The sequence below is a fragment of the Macaca nemestrina genome, chromosome 7 (genome assembly GCF_043159975.1).
Source record: "Macaca nemestrina isolate mMacNem1 chromosome 7, mMacNem.hap1, whole genome shotgun sequence".
Classification (NCBI taxonomy): domain Eukaryota; kingdom Metazoa; phylum Chordata; class Mammalia; order Primates; family Cercopithecidae; genus Macaca; species Macaca nemestrina.
The window spans coordinates 129,179,757-129,199,539 of record NC_092131.1 but is presented as its reverse complement, the minus strand read 5'-3'; the positions used below and the strand labels follow the sequence as shown (position 1 = coordinate 129,199,539).

At 49.5% G+C, this 19,783-nt stretch overlaps 1 protein-coding gene across 2 annotated transcripts in view; it reads left to right on the top strand.

The window, feature by feature from the left end:
- The window catches only part of LOC105492983 (ariadne RBR E3 ubiquitin protein ligase 1), a 148,480-nt gene extending 131,547 nt beyond the window's left edge, over positions 1 to 16,933 (top strand). The window contains exons 15-20 of one of the 2 annotated variants that reach the window (XM_071101104.1): positions 1,857 to 3,283; positions 3,749 to 4,251; positions 5,102 to 5,868; positions 7,089 to 7,155; positions 8,972 to 9,063; positions 16,464 to 16,933. The gene's annotated coding sequence lies outside the window, so the exon portion shown is untranslated. Of the gene's footprint in view, positions 1 to 1,856; positions 3,284 to 3,748; positions 4,252 to 5,101; positions 5,869 to 7,088; positions 7,156 to 8,971; positions 9,064 to 16,463 lie in introns of those variants that run through there. The other variant, XM_071101105.1, reaches the window with a different exon arrangement.
- The last annotated feature ends 2,850 nt before the right edge of the window (positions 16,934 to 19,783 follow it).

Sequence of the window (19,783 nt, the reverse complement as noted above, 5' to 3'; positions counted from 1 at the left end):
GCGGTGGGAGGATGGCTTGAACCTGGGAGGCAGAGGTTGCCATGAACCCAGTTTGTGCCATTGCACTCCAGCCTGGGTGGCAGAATGAGACCCTGTCTCAAAAAAAAAAAAAAAAAAAAAAAAGGGGAAGGAATGAATTAGCATGAATGAGAAAGGCATGATCTGCAGTCAGTCACCCATGGTCAAAGTTAGCAGATACCAACTCATTCTCAGAGCGAAGCAAAATCAACCCAATGCTTTTGGCAAACTGGTTGCCTCCCTGTCATCATCATCTGGGCTCACTGTGGCTTGCCCTTCTGGCCTTGCCTCTGACCTTGCCATCTCTGGGGAGGGTTCTTTGCAAGCCCAAGCCTGGGCTCCCCCTCTCAGAACCATGTGCATACTTGTCCTGGAACTGGCTTTTTGCCTGAGCCTCCTGGAGGGCAGGGGCCATCTGGCACAAACCTGCATCCCAGGTTTAGCAGTTGCTAAATTAATGAACAAATACCAAGTCTTTCACAATGTAACTTGAGAGTGGAGGTAGTGGTAGTGGCAACTCCATCTGGGGGATGAGAGAAGGTGGAGGCTGAGTTTTGGGGGTGGCTTGCAAAAGAAGAGGAGAGACTATTAGCAGCTAAAGAAGTGGCCAGGGTAAACACCAAGCATTTTCCTGACTGGGGAGCTGTGGGTTTGTTTAAAGGTAGGGCTGAGTAAGGGGTGAAACCAGTGAGCAGGAGAGATGGCTAGTGCTGGACTGGAGTGAAAGGCATCTGTAGAGGCAGGAGACAGGATGGGGAGGGAGAGGAGTTGGCCTAGGACAGGACAGGACAGCACTTATTTGAAGACTGGTGGGCAGGAGGAAAGGAAGGGGAGGGATTGAGAAATGACCTGGAGGTCCTCAGTCAGCTGGGAGAAGACCTGGAAGAGTGGGGATCAGCTGCTGTTGGGATGGGGAGGAGGGCCAGGAGAGGCAATGACTCACACGGAGGGAGGGTCGGGGATGGGGACTGGGCGGTGTGGGGGCGAGGATGGGGGATGGGAAAGACATACTCGCAGGGGATCAGAAGGCCCCGTGGCAACTTTGTGTAAGTCCTGGTTCAGTCAAGGAGAGGAATCCGAGGGGAAAGGCTGATTAGACCCATGGCCCACTCTGAGAGAAAGGGGTATTTTGTGGGTGCAGGAGGAAGAGCAGCTGGGAAGTAGGAGTGCCTGGGACTGGATCCAACTGGAAAGGGGGCAGATATGTCCCCAGGATCAGGGTAGGGATCCTCTAGGAAGGGGGTGTTCTGAGAGGGAGGTTGTGGGGAGCACTGTGTAGGGGTCCTTGGAGGTGATTTCTGGGAAGGGGAAGTCTGGGGCAGGGCTGTGAGGAGTCAGGAAAGAAACTGTGAAGTCCACTCCTCACCCACCTCCTGAACCCTGGGGTCTGAGACCCTCAGGAAAGAGGGTTCAGTGGCACAGGAGGGTCCAGGGCAGGAGACAGAAAAGTGGCCTCTCAGGTCTTCTTGGAAAGGAACTCTGACCACCAGTGTGAATAGTCTCGCAGAAAGCTAAGCAGACACCCAGCGAAAGCCGGCCCCTCCCACTCTGGGAGAGGGGAGGGGCCAGCGGTTGCATGGGCAGCTTTCCTTGTGATGCCACAGGTCCTCTGGACATGCTGCTGCCTGGCCACACCTCCTTTCCCTTTCATCTTTCTCATCAACCAATGGGCTTGGGAGCATTGAGGCCATGCCCCTATTCTGTGTTCTAGTGCGGTCCTGGTTATCCCTCCTCTGGCTTAGTCGCACAGCTACCTGGTAGGTGACTGGAGGTGTTTAGCAGTTTAGATTGCGCTGATGTGGCCCCAACCCTGCCTCCCTCCCCACTCCACCATGCAGGAAGAAACTTGACAGAGCAAATTGACTGCGGCCAAGAAAAAGGTAAAAACCACCAGGTCGTAGCCCCCAACCCACCTGAAGACCTCCTCTGACAGCAGGACTACTGCCAGAGTCCTTGCCACTCCTGAGGCACACCAGGTTGGGCCCCCCTGGTGCCTCTGCACTCTCCCCACCAAAATATTGTTAGCCAGCCCTTTCCCCTCAGCAGCCCAGCCCCTATCCTTGACAATCACCCCAGGGTAACCTTGGGCAGGTGACCCCTGGGGCTACCTGCTCGAGGTTCGGCCCTTACCTCCTGCCCCCGCAAGCCTGACCTCCCCGGGCTCTTTGGGCTTGCATCTCCAAGGACTGAGACAACCACTTCTGGTGGTTGCCACTCACCTGGGGATGTGAGTTTTGGCTGGCCATGTTCCTGGGGACAGGGGGACCAAGGGGCAGTAGAGGGCAATTGTTAAGATTGCTGGATACTGGTAAAGAATTCTGGGTTTGAATCCTGCCTCTCCGTCTGCTAGGGATGTGATTTAGTGCAAGTTACTTGAGCTCTTTGGACCTCTCTTTTCATGGCTGTATAATAAAGGTGGTATTTTTTGACTTCCATTTGTGAAGTTTGTTATTGTTGTTAAATGAAATTTGTTATTGTTGTTTTATGTGAATCCCTAGTACATGGCCTGCTGTAAACACACAGGACACCCAGGAAGTGGTCATTGCTCTTTGATTTTCCTCATCCCCAGTCTCAAAGGGAAGCCAGACCAATGAGAACAGCCACTTGCCATCAAGTTGTCCCTTTAGGAGTCACTGAGAGGGCCCCAGCGTGTGGTGAGGAGAGCCCCAGGCACTAGGAGTAAGAGAAGATCTTACTTGCCGCCAGCTTGCTGGGTGACCACAGAAAAATCACTATTTCCCCTGGGTCTCAGTTTTCTCCTCTATAACATGATACTGGATAAGATCAGTGTCTTTCAAACTTGTTTTTCAGCTGGAGTCCCCTTAGTTCAAGTGAACCCTTACTCAGAAGTCTGGGTTTTTTTTAATGGAGGTGGAGGTCTGGAGCTCTACCAGATTCATCACCCATGTCCTGGGTCTGAGGAAAGGGGTGCAGTGAGCGTATTAAGAGCTGCATTGGTCAGGTGACTCCACTCTGTGACATATCTATTTGTTCTTGCCCCTGGCAAGGCAGCAGGTGGCCATTTGGAAGAATGGCACAGACCATGGTTTCAATCTCCTCTGCTCTTTTTCAGCATTTCTTTTTCCTGAACCCACATCTTCCTCCTATCCTGACTTTCTTGCTTCTCTCTAAGCTACTTCTGTCTTTCTTCCCCTGCCCTTGTTTTTCTCTTGTCACCTCCTGTAGATTCAGGACATTCTGAAAGGGCTTGTGTCCAACCTTAACCATTCCAGTGGCGTAGTGCTCCCCATTGCACCAGTGGAAGGTGAGGCAGTGCCCGCACCCCTCTCTGGCTTGCTGTCTCCAGCCGTGCATGTTTCTGAGACTTCTCTGGTTTGGGGGATACTTTGCCTCTGGCTTACTTTATGTTGCTGCCATTAACCTTCAGCCTGTTTATGTCTGCTTCTTCATCTGCTTGATTGATTGGGTTTTTTCCTTCCCAGCATCTTTAATCATCTTGGAAATGGTGAGTCATACCTTAAAATTTAAAAGTAATTTGGGAATAATGCACAGAGAAGGTATGTGGGATTTGGGGCTTTTGTTTTGTTTTGTTTTGTTTTTGAGACAGAGTCTCACTCTGTCACCCAGACTGGAGTGCAGTGGTGTGGTGCAATCCTGGCTCAATGCAACCTCTGCCTCCCGGGTTCAAGCGATTCTCTTGCGTTAGCCTCCTGAGTAGCTGGGATTACAGGCACCTGCCACCACGCCCAGCTAATCTTTGTATTTTTAGTAGAGACGCAGTTTCACCATGTTGGACAGACTGGTCTTGAACTCCTGATCTCAAGTGATCCACTCACCTCAGCCTCCCAAAGTGCTGGGATTACATGCGTGAGCCACCGTGCATGGTCTCTTGCTGTTTTTATACTTTCTCTATATCCATATAGAGATGTTTCGCACGTAAGTTTTTGTTTCTTTGAATTTCTCATTTTTATTACCCCTGCATCATCTGCTACCCTGAAGGATCTGGAGGTAAGAGGCCCTGGGCCAGGGTGCAGTGACCCTGCAGGCCAGCCCTCCAATCTCCTCTCACAGTGGGAGCTGGGTGCCCCTCTGCCAACTGAGACAGTCCACACACACCCCAGCCCTAATGATTGTTCTCTCTACCTCTCCCCACAGTCCTCCTCCAACTCCTCCTCTCTGCATGCGCCTCAGAGCCGGTACCAAGAACTGGAAGTAGCCCTGGACTCAAGCTCCACAACAATCAATCAACTCAATGAAAACATAGAATCATTGGTAAGAGTCCAGTGGGGTCTCCTGATTCCACACTGCCAATCTTGGGCCTTAGTTTCCCCTTGGGGCTCTGAAGAAAGGGGCTGACGGACCCTGGTGCCAAGGGCAAATGGGGAGCTGAAGCACCCAGGCCTCACGTGGAGGGACCCCAGAGCAAGGAGCATGCAGCATGGCTCTTCTGTCACTCCCTTCTTTGCCATCTCTCTCTTCTTCAGACACCCCTGCTCCAGTCCTTGCCACACACACCCTGGGGTTGTCACCTCTCAGGGAAGCACTAGTCTGACTGGTTGTCAGGGGCCCTGTATTTCTGCCCTGACTCAGTCTCTAATTTGCCCTTGAGTCTGGACAAGCCACCTCTCCTCCGTGGGCTCATGTTTCCAGAGGAGGTAGAGAGTATCAAAGGTCTCTGTTAGCTCTGAGAGTCGGAGATTTGGGACCCTAGAATGGAAACCTCACGGCCAAGGACTCTCGCCTGTCCTTTTCTGTCCTGTATCTCTGCTGTGAAGAACCGTACCTGGCTTGTATGTGCTCAGTAAATGTTTGTTGAATGAACACACCTTTCTAAATCACAAGCTGGCAGAAGGGTGGGCCTTTCTCAGACTCTGTCTCTAGAGGTTTATGTTACTGTCCTTTCGAGAGAATCCAGATTCAGATTTTGAGTTGTGTGGCTATTGGCGAAAACCAACAAAGACCCAAATCCTCTGTCTTTGGGAGCTTGAGGAGAGTTGACCAGTTCGTGTTGCCACTGGGCCTGAGAACTTTGCCTTTAAAATCCATTCCTGGCCCCCGCCTACCACTTCCTGGTCTGGGGAATAGAGCCCCGTCAGTCACCTGAATTTGACTCTCCCAACAGAAACAACAGAAGAAACAAGTGGAACATCAGCTGGAAGAAGTAACATGTTTTTTTTTTTTGCTCACGATATAAATGCTGGGTTTGGGGGGAATTCATGACTGCTGCGTTTGGGAGGCACTCAAATGTAGAGGTGCCAGTCTCATGTCACCCACTCCCAGCCTGGGGAAGAAGGCTCACCCCTCAGATTCTACCCCATCCTTCCAGGTTATCCCCCGGTAACCTGGTCCCATGGGTGGGCCTGGCCTGGGGCATTGGTGGCATGCTGGTGGCATGTCTCTTGCTGTGCCATCTCTGTCTCCTTCGGGTAAGAGCTCTGTCTTCCTCTTCCTATAGGAAAAGAAAGCAAACTATGGAAATACACAAAGCACAAACAGAGCAGTTAGGGGTGAGTGGAAGGTGTGGAGTTTTCTCCTGTCCTCCCAAGAATTTCTTTCCTTCTCTTTCAGTGCTTTCTTGGCTTTTCTCCCAAAAGTTCAATTCCAGACAATCAACATCCTCGTGTTGGAATAGGCAGACTTGAAGATCACAGTTTACCATACTAAACGTGCCGCCACTCCCTTTGAGGGTGGGGATCTGGCACCCTGTTATCCTTCAACCTGGCACTTTGACAGGTCTTTAGGGGGAGTCCTTTGGGCCCCATCTCAACCTCTTTCATTACAGGAGAATCCAAGGATCTGACCAGCCACCTGCAATATTCCTTGCAGCGTATTGGAGAGTTGGAGCAGGCTCCCTCTGCTGTCTCCATGCAGCAGCAGGAAGAGGACAGGGTGAGTCCAATGAGCTGCCCCGTCCCCTGGCAGCCTGGCTTCCCAGATGCAGGAGTGAGCCTGAAGGTCCCTTCTGCAGGATGCAGTGTCCTGCCCAGAAGGCAGCATGCTCATTTCTTGCTGCTTTTGTGTATGGTTGTTAGAGGCATCCTGGGGCTGAGTCAGCTGCTGTGGGTGAGTTGGGGGCACTGTGGGGAGCGAGCACTGGACGCAGAGCTCGGAGCCCACACTGCAGCTCGAGGACTGGATGACGAAGATGAGAAGTTTCGATGTGGGGAGCCCAGGCCATTCCACACAGTGCCCCTTAAAAGGGCAAGGAGTAGGCTCAGTATACAACTCGGTCAGTAAAGATCAAGTCATTTCCAAGCCCGTGGTCTGGTTTTTAAAAGAACTGTTCTACATAGTCCTGGAACAGGAGAGGTTGTGGGAGTGGGAGGAGAGGCTGCAGGAGTGGGAGGAGAGGCTGCGGGAGTGGGAGGAGAGGCTGCTGGAGCAGGAGAGGCTTTGGGAGCAGGAGGAGAGACTGCTGGAGCAGGAGGGGCTGCGGGAACAGGGAGAGAGGCTGAGAAAGCAGGAGGTAGAGGCTGCTGGAGAAGGAGAGGCTGCTGGAGCAGGAGGAGAGGCTGCTGGAGCAGGAGGAGAGGCTGAGGAAACAGGAGGAGAGGCTGTGGGAGCAGGAGGAGAGGTTGTGGGAGCAGGAGAAGAGGCTGAGGGAGCAGGAGAAGAGGCTGTGGGAGCAGGAGGAGAGGCTGAGGGAGCAGGAGAAGAGGCTGTGGGAGCAGGAGGAGAAGTTGCTGAAAGTGGAGCAGAAAGCCAAGCTCTGGGACGCGCAGACAGAGACACATGCATACCATGGAGAATGACTGCACCACCATCAGCCACGCGCTCTCCCAGAACCAGGAGCTTGATGAGCAGTTGGGCGAGGCACAGTAAAACTTCCAGGAGCTGGTGGGTTGCCCCACCGGGGGAGCCTGCCCTCCTCCCTGGCCTTCCATGCCTTTGTTTCCCCACCTGTAAAATGGGCATATGTAGCCCTCACATGAAATGGTACTACTAAAGGAACCTGTGAGCCAGAGCCCTGCTCTGATGACTGTGAGAGAGAGGGGATGATTTTTCTAACCTGCCTCCACCCTTCCCCGTGACATGGCAGGCAGACATCAAGTTCTGGGGTCTCCAGCTGCAGTGGGTAGCTGCTGATTGCTTCTCTTTGTGCAGAACAGTGAAAACAAGAGCGCACTACAGTTGGAGCAGCAAGTAAAGGAGCTGCAGGAGAAGCAGCTGAGCGAGGTGAAGGAGATGGTAACCTTCACCCCATCCAAGAAGGGCTGGGAGGCGGGCACCAGCCTCTGGGGAAGGGAGGTGTGAGGCCAAAGGCAGCTCCAGCCTGGGGGCAGGCGATGCCAGCACCCTACCTCAGGGCAGTCCTGTGACTGTTTCTTGCTTCCTGCCCTCTGACTTTTAGAGGTGGGTAGCCCTGGGTTCCTCCCATGTCTGGACATTATACTCCCAGCTAGAGGCATGGAGCCTCCCAATCAGAGGGGAAGAGACAGTGGTATAAGAGGCTCCTTATACCGGGGCTGGTGGCTCACGCCTATAATCCCAGCACTTTGGGAGGCTGAGGCAGGAGAATCCCTTGAGGTCAGGAGTTTGAGACCAGCCTGGCCGACATCATGAAATCTCATCTCTACTAAAATTACCAAAAAAAAAAAAAAAATTTAGCCAGGCATGGTGGCACAGGCCTTTAATCACAGCTACTCAGGAGGCTGAGGCACGAGAATCGCTTGAGCCTGGGAGGTGGAGGTTGCAGTGAGCTGAGATTGTACCACTGCACTCCAGCCTGGGCCACAGAGTGACACTCTTGTTTCAAAACAAAACAAAACACAAAAGCCTCCTGAGATTCAAACTGGATTCTGGCCTGGGTTCCACTGGTCACCATTCAACTGCTTTGCATCTCTAAGTCTCTGTTTCGGTAACTTCAAAAGGAAGTTAGCATTTTGCTTGCAGAGGTGCTGAGGATTACATGAGAGAATACATGGAAAGCATTAGGCTTGTAGCACACTTAGCAGATGGTGGTTGGCTCCCTCTGGTTTTCCACCAGTCTGTGGCCTACAGTTTAAATGGTAGGAAGAAGGAGGTGAGATTTGAGGCTGGGGAAGGAGGCATGGGGTTCTAGGCAAGGGAGGAAGCCTCTAAGGCCTGGAGCATGGGGCCAGGGACATGGGCAGGTGACAGAGCCCCACAGTGCTCTGGCTACCCTATTAATGAGCCTAGAATCTGGAATCCAGCCACCACGTGCCCTCATGCCCAGGGTCTTCCTGGTGGTGGAGCAGCAGCGAGACTAGTACCTGGGTCACCTGCAGCAGTATGTGGCCACCTATCAGTTGCTGACCTCTGAGAAGGAGGCGCTGCACAGGCAGTTACTGCAGACCCAGCTTGTTGTGGACCCGCTGCAGCAGCAGGAAGCTTGGGGAAAACCGGTGGCTGAGATGGCCTGCCAAAACTGCAGGAGACCCAGGGGAGGGAGTTGCTGAGGACAGAGCCCCAAGAGGGACGACCTGGCATCTTCTGTGCCTTCTCACTCTCTTTCCCGGCCCCTTAGGAGCGCCTAGAAACTGCCAGCCAGCAGAAATAGCAGCTAGAGACCCAGTTGAGCCTCATGGCTCCCCCTGGAGAAGGTACAGGAGACCACTCAGAAAGAGGAGACAGCCCCAGGAGGAAGGGGGGACTGTCAGCAGCATAGGATTGAGAAGTTGGAAGAGACCTTTAGAACAGCTGGTCATTATGCCGACCGGGTGTCTGCACTAAGCTCGGCATGAATATGGTGACCTCCTGGGATTGAGGGGCCACCAGGTTGCCTAAGGATGGGTGGACTGGCCCAGATCAGAAAGGGAACAGGTCAGAACTCCCACACCAAGTGGTAGCAGGACTGTGCCTGGGAAATATAGCAAGATCTTGGTGCTTAAAAGGAAAAATAAAGAACAGCAGCTCATTCCCCTCTGGGGAAGGGCTGGGTCAGGGTTACACAGTGAGGGTGGGGAGAGGTGGGCCCACAGTACCTCCCTAGTTGGGTTGTGTGAGGACCCCTCTGGCCACCTCCCCACAGGAGATGAAGGAGGACATCTGGACACTGAGGAGGAGGAGGTGCCTCAGCCCATGTCACGCATCCTGGAGGACCTGGAGAGCCGGGAGGCCATGGTGAGCTGACTCCCCCTGCACATCCTTTGCCACCTTCCTCTGTGGTCCCTCCCAGACTCCTTTATGCTCTTGGTTTCCCCACCTTCTGATTTCTTACCCCTTCCAGGAGCCAGTGGTCAGACACCATTTCACCTCTGACCAAGAGGTACACTCTCTGAGGTCCCAAGGGAAGGGGCTGCGCTCCACCTCCCTGCCCCGTTTGTTCTGTGAATGTCCCTACAAGAAGGGGATCAGGGTGGCCAGTCCATGCAGCCAGGTTCCAGACATCCCCAGGATCTCAGCCCCTCCAAGGGTACCTGGAACATTGAGGCAGAGGGAAAAGCAACTGGCCAGAACACACACCCAGCTCCCCACACGCTCTAGAAGGTTTCTGGTCTCTGCCTCTCAGGACCCCAGACTCCCCCGATTCAGCCTCGTCTTAGTTCTGACTCTAGTACCCAGAATTTGCCTCTATTTCCCGGTCCAGAAATTGGAAAAGAACATCTCCAGGTCCCTTGCTTGAAGACCTGGCCAGAGCTGGTGGCAGGCTACAGACACCTGGAAGGAGGCGAGAAGGGCACACTCGCTTTCCCCTTGTCCTGGGAGGCCCACACACCAACATTGCCACCACTGCTGCCCCCGAGGAGCACAGCCAAAGTAGACACACACAGGAAAAGGGGAAGGGTTGAGTGAACCTGGGACACTGCACCCCAACTTTAGTGTATTTTTGAATTCAATTTGCTAATATTTAGTGGAGGATTTTTGCATCAGTATTCATCAGTGATATTAACCTGTAGTTCTCTGTTTTGGATGTATCTTTGGTTTTGGTATCAGAGTAATGCTAGCCTTGTAGAATGAGTTTGGAATAGTTGGGTAAGTTCTCTAGTTTTGGAATAGTTTGGGTAAGGTTGGTGTGAGTTTTTCTTTAAATGTTTGGTAAAATTCAGCAGTGAAGCACTAGGTCCCAGATTTTCTTTGCTGGGAGACTTTTTATTACCATTTCGATCTCATTATTTGTTACTGTTCAAGTTTTGGATTTCATCATGGTTCAATCTTGATAGGCTGGATGTGTCTAGAAATTGATCCATTTTTAGTTGGTTTTCTTATTTCTTTGTATATAGTTGCTTATAATAGCCACTAGTGATCCTGTGAATTTTTGCGGTATCAGTTGTAATGTTTCCTTTTTCATCTTTGATTTTATTCATGTGGGTCTTCTTTTTGTCTTAGTCTTAGTTAGGCTAAAAGTTTGTCAGTGTTGTTTATCTTTTCCAAAAACCAACTATTCTTTTCATGGATGCTTTGTTTTTTTCATTTCAATTTCCTTTATTTCTGTTCTGATCTGTATTATTTCTTTTCTTCTAATAATTTTGGGTTTGCTTTGCTCTTGCTTTTCTATTTCTTTAAGGTGCATTGTTATGTTGTTTATTTGATGCTTTTCTACTTTTTAAAAGTGGGTGTTTATAGCCATAAAATTCCTCTTAGTACTGCTTTTGTCGTATCCCGTAGGTTCTGACATGTTGTGTTTCCATTATCATCTAAGAAAGATTTCAGTTTCCTTCTTAATCTCTTCATTGACCCCACTGGTCATTCCAGAGCATATTATTTAATCTCCATGTGTTTGTATAGTTTCCAACATTTGTCTTGTTACTAACTTCTAGTTTTATTCCATTGTGATCAGAGAAGATGTTTGATATTATTTCAATTTTTAAAAATGTTTGAAGACTTGTCGTTTGACCTAAGATATGGTCTGTCCTTGAGAATGATCCATATGCTGAGGAAAGAAATATGTATTCTGTAGCCCAAGGAAGAAGACACCCGTCCCTACTCTGCTGCAACACACAGCGCTCCGCTCAGGGATGGGGCAGTGGTGTGCTGTTGTTACACAAGGGGCTCTCTGTCGGGGCAGGAACAGAGTCTGTTCTGTAGTGTTTGCCATTTTTGGTGGTGCAGATGTTCCATGGCTGATTTCAAGCTGCCACCATCTTCTCAGCCTGGGCTTGTTTGTACCTACCCTTGGGAAGGCTATCCAAGTATTTGAAAGGATGTGGGTGTTGTGATCTAAAGTGTATCTTTATTAGATATACTCCAAGCCCAATTATGCTATAGTTCTTGCAGACTGATAGAGGAACTGCCTTGGTGGTCTCAGATAAGATCTGGAAGAATTCTCTGGGCTACCAGACAGTAGAGATCCTTATTCTCTACCCATAACTGTAATTTCTCTCCAAAAAAACAGTCTCTCTCTCTCTCTCTGCTGAGCCACTTGGAGCTGGGGGTGGACTGACACAACATCCCTATGGCCACCACCACTGGGACTGCACTGGCTCAGACCTAAAGCCAGCAAAGCACTGGGTCTCACTCAAAGCCCTGTCAACACTACCTGGCTATTGCCTATGTTCACTCGAGGCCCTGGGGCCCTCCAGTCAGCAGATGGCAAAGCCAGCCAGGCTGGTGTCTTTCCCTTCAGGGCAACAAGTTCCCTCAGGCCCTGCTGGGTCCGGAGATGCTGTCTGAGAGCCAGAGACTGGAGTAAAAAACCTTAGAAATTTACCTGGTGCTTTATTCTAAGGCAGCTGAGCTGACACCGAAACCGTGAGACAAAGTCCTTCCCACTCTGCCTTTCCCTTTCCACAGGCAGAGGAGCCTCACCCTGTGGCCACCACCACAGGCCCACAGGGAGTGCTGCCAGGCTACTGTTGATGTTTACTTAGGGCCCAAGGGCTCCTAAGTCACTTGTGATGAATGCTTCCAGGCCTGGGCCTCACCCTTCAGTGCAGTGGGCTCCCCTCTGGCCTAGGGCAGGCCCAGAAATGCTGTTTAAGAGCCAAGGCCTAAAATCAGTGACCATAAGAGGCCATTTGGTGCTCTCTACCCCATTGTGGCCAGGCAGGCACCTAAGTTGCAAGACAAAGTCCCTTTTACCTTTCCCTCTACTTTTCTTAAGTAGAAGAAGTCTCTCACCACAGCCACCATAGCTGGGAATGTGCTGGGTCTCCCCTGAAGCCAGCATGTCTCAGAGCCTTACTCCAGGCCCATCGCATACTACCTGGGTATCACTGTTGGCTATTTAGGGCCCAAGGGCTCTTGAGTCAGCAGGTGATAAATCCTGCCAGGTCTAGAATCTTTCCTTTAAGGCAAAAGATGCACCCTTCTGGCCCAGGGTGTATCTAGAAAGCTAATTCAGGAGCTAGGTCCTGGAATGGGGGCCTCTCAACTCTGACAGGTGCTCTGTCCTACTGTGGCTGAGCTGCTGTCCAAGATGTGAGATAACGTCCTCTTTACTCTACCCCTTCCTGTCCTCAAGCAAAAGGGAGTCACTTGAGTTAGTGCAAGCTGCGTTGCCTGGGGTTGGCGGAGGGGTTGTGCAAACACTCCCTTGGCTGCCCTGGCTGGTGTCTCTCTAGGTCTTGTGTCCCCTGAGTCCACTGGCTCTGAGCCCAGCATGGCATTAGGACTTCCCTAGGAGTTGAAGTCCTTATGGTCTAGACTGCCTTTCAAGTTTATTTAGGGCCCCAGAGCATAATAGCCTGCCATGCCAAGGCTTGTGAAAACCCAAGCCTCAAGCCTTGTGACTACTGGGATGGGTGAAGCCCTCTGGGTAGGACTGGCCTAAATGCTCCCTCCATGGGCAGGTGTCACGTGAGTTCCACCTGGTTTTGTTTTCTGCTGTGACAGGGCAGCACTGAGTCCAAGGCAAAGTCCCACAGTTGCTGCATTCTCCCTCCCCTAGATGCACAGATTCTCTCTCAGCCCCACAGCTGTGACTGCTGGGGGAGGGGAAAGGGCAGGGGTGACATTGGTGTTTCAAGACTGTCTCTCCTACCCTCCTCAGTGCCTCCTTCAGAGACATGAAGTTAAACCACCCATGTACTGTGAGTCCTTGCCTGATTTTTGGTTCTTATGAAGATGGTTTTCTGGTGGAGACAGTTGTTACATTTGATTTCCTTGCAGGGGGAAGGATTGGTAGAGACAACTATGAGCCATCTTACTCTGCCCCTCTTCCCTCACTTAACTTTACTTCCTAAGAGCCTGTTTCCAAATACAATCACATAGGGTGTTAGGGCTCCAAGTATGAATTTTGGGGAGACACAATTTAGTTTATAGCATTTGGACTTGGTGGGGGAGAGAGAGAGAACATTAACAGGAAGTTCACAGTATAAGCAACAGTATGGAGGTGGGAAAGTTCAGCTCATGGATAGAAAAAATTGATCCAATTTAGCAGGGCCCACAGGGAGATGTGGTGGAGTAGTGAGAGGTGGGCTGGTGAGAGGTGAGCCACATCAAAAGAACCTTGAATGCCAGGCTGAGGTGGAAGGCATTTCCTGTTGTGTAGAAGGTGCCATGAGGTGGTGGGGAGGGTAACACGATGAAAGGATATTTGGGAGGATGGATCTGGCATCAGTGATGGCTGGGGGTAAAGAATAAACAAAGCTGGAGGCCGGGAAACTGGACATATGGCCCAGAGTTGAGGTGTAGGCTGTTCAAAGGCAGTTTCCACACTGAGTTCCAATGTGGATCCAAGCATGCAGTGGGTAGATGATTTGGAAAAGCAAAACCATTCCTTTCCCATTACCACAAAATTTCCCAGCTGAGCTCATCACCAGAGTCCTACAAATCAGACAGTCAAACTATCCCAAACTCTGTCCCTAGAAGCTGTGGCCCACAGGGAGCCCTTATCCAGCTGCAGCCCAAGGACACTGCAGCCTGAGCAGGACTGCACCTGTTCACTCCCAGGAGCCTCATCTCTGTCTAGCCAGGCTTTGATTTCAAATGCCCTCAGCTTTGACTTTGAAATCTGTTGGGTGAGATTCATGAGAGCTCTGGCCTTCTTTGGGTTAGGGATTTTTAAATAGTTTTTTCAAGCAGGTAGTAGATCAACTCTACCTGCTTACTTCTGTGTGCATCTCTTGTTCCCTGGCCCCAGATCTTTTTCCTTGGTTTATCCTCTCATTGTGTTGCAGCACAGCTTCCAGGGGCTTCCAGAGAAAGAATGAATGGAAGCCAAGCTTTCTGACCCTCATGAATTTTAGGATGTCATTGTTCTACCACAACTCCTGATTAGTAGTTTGACTGGATGTAATGCTGTAATTTAAATGTAACTTCTCCTCACATTGGGAAATATTGCTCTATTACTTTCTAGTTCCCAGTGTTGTTGGGAAGAAGTTGGTGTCATGCAGAGTCTTGGCTCTTTACATATGACGTGTCTTTTCTCTCTGGAAGATTTTAGGATTTTCTCTCTTTGGGTTCTTGGAATTTCCCAATGATATGCCCGGTTGTAGGTCTTTCTTCGTTCACTGTGCTAGTCACTTGGTAGACTCTTGAACTAGAAAATTATGTGATTCTGTTGCAGGAAGCCACCAGCAGGTTCATGTAAGCTGGGTAATTGCATTCTTTTCTTCCAAGGACAGAGGTATCAAGGCCCTGGGAACCTTATAAGTGGATGTAGGGAAAGGGGGCCTGAGGTGAATCCAACAAAGCTGCAGCACCCACTGAGCTCATGTCCCAGGGCTAGGTTCTGCCTGAGGACAATAGACATGGGTGAGGCCCACTTCCTGCCCAGTCCCATGGTTGGGCTCAAGACACACATGGTCCAGGAGGCCCCGGGTTACATTTACATGCACCTACCTGTATGCAGCATTCAGTGAGCCACAGGACAACTTAGGGAAGGGGGCAGCTCCAGAGAGCAGGATAGGAGGTAGATAAATAATCATGGGATGTGGAGTGGCCTTGTGGGGAAGGGGCAAAGGTAGGGCTGTGTGTGTGTGTGTGTGTGTGTGTGTGTGTGTGTGTGTGTGTGTGATGCATATTGGGAAAATGGAGAGAACATTTTGTCTGCCCCCTTTTCTGGGCACTGCACCCCTTTTCTCATGAATAGTTTTTCTTCCCATCATGGACTGAAAGTCTCTGTCTCCTCCAAATTCCTATGTTGAAGCCCTAACCCTCTGCATGGCTGTATTTGGAGATGAGGCCTCTAAGAAGTCATTAAGGTTAAATGAGGTCCTAAGGGTGGGGCTCTGATTCAGTAGAATTAGTGTCCTTATAAGTCGAGACATCAGAGAGTGCCCTCACTCACTCTCTCTGCACAAATACAAAGAAGAGGTCACGTGAGCACACAATATGGCAGCCACCTACGGGACAAGAGAAGAGGTCTCAGAATGAAACCTACCTTGCTGGTAGTTTGTTCTTGGATTCCCCAGCCTCCAGAACTGTGAGAAATAAATGTTTGTGGTTTAAGGCACCCAGTGTGTGGTATTTTGGCATGGCACACTGAAGTAACACATCTCCCCACCCTACTTCAAACACATGACACTAGAGGGCTTGGCAGTTTGTGTCCCAGCTACCCAGCCAACCCAGACCAGACCAAGCAGAAACTTTTTTCTGGAATTTTCTGAATCGGAACTAATGGAGGGGAGTCCCATCCTTTCTTGGGGTCAAAATCAGGATGATGGAAGCCTCGTACTGCCAGCAGTCTGACTCCAACCTTGTGGGGAAAGTTGCTCTGAGATCACAAAACTGATCTGCAGACTGAGGTGGAGACGGACACAAGGGAAGGAACCTGCAGATCCTAACAGTGCTGGTGACTCTGAGTCCAGGTATTCCTGAGACCCAACTGTTCCCTGTTCTGCCCGTGGCTAACTTACTGACCAATGAGCTTCCCCTCTTGCCTAAGCCAACTCAAGTGAATTTTCTGTCACTCACCCCCAAAGAGGCCTGACTGCAATGGCAGGGCAAGGCAGGCCTGGGCTGGCTGGGGCAGAGGACGGTGTGGGTGGAATCAGCAGTGACAGGCAACCAGGAAGTGCAGTTATCGCGTGGACTCCATGAGGTCTTCCTCCAACCCCAACTGTGAGCAAGGCTGGACTCATAAGCTCAGTAGGTCAGAGCGAGGGATTTGGTCAGAGGTGCCATGCTCAGGGCTATCTTTCTATGAGCCAGACTCTTGTCATCAAAGGCTTTGCCATCAGAGATAGTTTTAGTCATATCTTGAGTTCACTTGATCAATTGCTGTTCTGCTACTTGCAGGATCTTTACTCTAGGCTGTCCCACATGGGTGGGAGACTAAAGGCTGTATACACGAGAATACACTGACCTGGGAGCACTCTCAGGATTTAATGACTTGGCAAGGACACCTCGGGCTCTAACACACTGCTGGAGTGGCTCCTTGAAATGTGGATGGAACAGTTGCTGCAGTGAATTAGGTGTAGATTATAGAACTGCATTGGCAAAGCATCAGAGAAGCTGGAAAGTACAGGGAGGTAGGAATGTTGAAATGGTTCGTTACATACCAGCAGATTCAGAATCCACCACTTGCCTATGTGCCCTTGGTGGCCTCACAGGAACTCCCCTCTCTAGGCTAACAAGGAAGGCACTAGTGAGAAGGGCACCTGAATCTTTCAGAGACTCAGTGGCACTATCCTTTGTAGGCCAGGATCGACAAGAGGAGATGCTGCCATGAGACCAGGCTTCATGGTGTCAGTGGGAATGGTGGAAGGCAAGAACAGCAGATGCCAGGTGGTGGCAGGAAACAACAACAACGAGATCTGGCCCGCAGAAGGCTGCAACACAAAATCGCAACCATCCGGTTGTCATTTCTCTGTCACTAAATATGCAACTGATATGAGTATGCTTAGAAGCTAACAGAGCTCTCACTTTACTCCCTGACCTGTGGGTATGAGCCCCTATAGTAGGAAGAGCCCAGGGGAAGTCTCTGAAACTCCCTCTTCCCACTTCCAGGAGCAACGCAGTATTCCAGGTGGAATCACAGAGATTTATCACCTCCCTCAACTGTGACCGCCACCTTATGGTAGTATTCTTACATTTTCCCACCTGTCCCTTGTGCTATTCTTGTCATCATTTTACTTCCACATGTTATAAACCCCACAGTATGTTACTAGTTTTGCCTCAATGATTTCTAGACATCAAAAAATGAGAAAATAGGATCTTTTCAATGTATCCATGTATTTATGATGTCAGTGGTCTCCATTCCTTTGTGTAGATCCAAATTTCTATCTAGTGTCCTTTTTCTTCTGACCAAAGAGCTGCTTTTAACACTTCTCAGAGTGTAGGCCTGCCGGTGATCAGCCTGGCTTTTGTGTGAAAAAGTCTTTATCTTTTCTTCATAAAAGTTTTTGAAAACTTTTTTTTCTTTTCTTTTCCTTTGTTTTGTTTTCTTTTCTTTTCTTTCCTTTTCTTTTGTCTAGAGATGAGGCCTCACTATAGTGCCCAGGCTAGCCTCAAACTCCTGGCCTCAGACAATCCTCCTGCCTCGGCCTCCCAAAGTGCTGGGGTGATTACAGGCATGAGCCACCACACTTGGCCTCACTGACTTTAACTGCTTTTAATCCCATATCTGCACAGTTGACTTTTTCATCTCTAGTAATACCTTTTTGTTTTATTTTGAGACAAGGTCTCACCGTGTTGCCCAGGCTGGAGTACAGTGGTGCAATCACAGCTTACTGAAAGCTCGACCTCCTGTGTTCAGGTGATCCTCCTGCCTCAGCCTCCTGAGTAACTGGGACTACAGGTTCATGCCACCATGCCTGGCTAATTTTTAAATTACTTATAGAGATAGGTCTCCTTACAATGCACAGGCTGGTCTTGAACTCCTGGGCTCAAGGAATCCTTATGTCTAAGCCTCCCAAAGTGCTGGGATTACATGTGTGAGCTACCACACCCAGCCCGTGAGTTTTTTTTTTTTCTTTTAATATATCTTCCATTTCTCTCTTCTCATCATGTTCAGATTTTTCTAGCCTTCTTGAACATACGGAACATATTTATAATATATTTTTTAACATCCGTATCTACTAATTACATCATCTCTGGGGCCTATTTCCATTGATTGATTTCTCTCCTGGCTCTAGGCTCTAGTTTGCCTTTTTTTTTTTTTTTCTGTAACCCGGCTGTAGTGCAGTAGTGTGACCTCACCTCGCTGCAATCTGTATCCTTGGGTTCAAGTGATTCTCATGTCTCAGCCTCCCAAGTAGCCGGGACTACAGTTGGGTACCACCACTCCCAGCTAATTTTTGTATTGTTAGTGGAGACAGGATTTAGCCATGTTGGCTAGGCTGGCTTTGAACTCCTGGCCTCAGGCAATCTGCACCCCTTGGCCTCTAAAGTGCTGGGATTACAGCCATGAGCCACTGTGCCTGGCCATTGCCTGGTGATTTTTTATTGACTGGTAGACATTGTGTTTTTGTGTTGTGATTGTTGGATTTTGTTTTCCTTTAAATAGTGTGGGACTCTGTTCCAGCACTAGTTACTTGAAATAAGTTGAATCTATCAAGATTTGCTTTCAATCTTTGTTCGGACAGTTTCAGAGAAGCCTTTACTCCAGTGCTCATTTAGCCCCACTATTAAGGCAATACTTTTCTAAAGCTTCCCTTCCGTTTCCTAAGTGTTATGAGGTGTTTTCATTCTGACCAGTGAAAATATGAGTTATCTCTAGCCTGTTGTGAGCTCTGGGAATTCTTCGGTCTGCTTTCTGGCGGTTCTTTCCCTGGGTCCTTTCTTCTCACATATGTCCATATCAGCCCTTTGCCAAGGGCTTGAGGGCATCTTCCATAGGTCTCCAGAGCACACGCGCTCTCTTCTCCCACCTCCTCCCCGGTACTCTACCTCACAAATTCTACCGGCCTTGAAGACCTTCCCAAGCTCTGATCTCTGTCTCCTCAATCCACCACGACCACTGGACTTTGGATTCCCCTCCCTGTGCTGGAGCCTGTAATTGCTTCCGAGGGTGAACACTGTAGGGTTCACCTTCTTTTAGGGATTATACTTCTGCTCGACCGTTCTCCAATGTCTGAAAACTATTGTTTTATATATTTTGTTCCATTTTTCTAGTTATTAAAGGTGGGAGGCAAATCTGGTGCCTGTTAACAATCAGGGCCACATGTAGAGGTTGCAGAATGTTGTTTACATCTGAATCTTTTTTTTTTTTTTTTTTTTTTTTTTGAGACAGGATCTCGCTCTGTGACCCCAAGTGGCACTATCTGAGCTCACTGCCACCTCCACTTCATGGCCTGAAAAGATCCTTCCACCTCAGCTTCCCAAAGTGCTGGGATTACAGGTGTGAGCCGCTGCACCCAGCCTAAAATTGTATCTTTCTTATTAACAGGGAAGTTAAACATTTTATCCTGTGTGTCAGCAGTATTTGCATTTCTTTTTCTTTGAACTTTATTTTTCCCGTTTGAACTTTCCATTTTTCTTAGAATTGTTGGTCTTTGTCTTCTCTACTTTTAGAATAGAATGAATATGATATTAATAGTACTTCAAATTGTGGCCACGATGGAGTACCTGTATTGATGATAGTCTCCCAGCATAAACAACTACAAAGCTGTGCCAAGTACATGAAGAAATTGTCTTCAGGTATTGGGCAATAGGCAGTTCCAGGTACAATCTCTGAGAAGGGAATCACATGAAGGGACTGCTACATTTTTCTGGTGGAGAAAGTTTCCAAACCCTCAACGATAGCATGAGGAAACAGAGTCCAGCCCGAAAGGATCAGTGTTGTTTGGTGGAGGAAACAGAGACTGCTGCTCAGGGCTGCTAAAATGTATGTGGCAGAGTATCAGAAAGGATGGAGTTGCAGAGAAGGAGCCCCAGAAATCTTATAGGGTTTGCTGCAAGTCCTTGGCCAAATCTCACACTATGAATGTGTGGATTGAGACTCTGCAAGACCCAGTGAAGAACAGCCAATGGGGAGCTGAAAGCTAAACAGCAATTTCAGTGGTCACAGAGTGCTGGA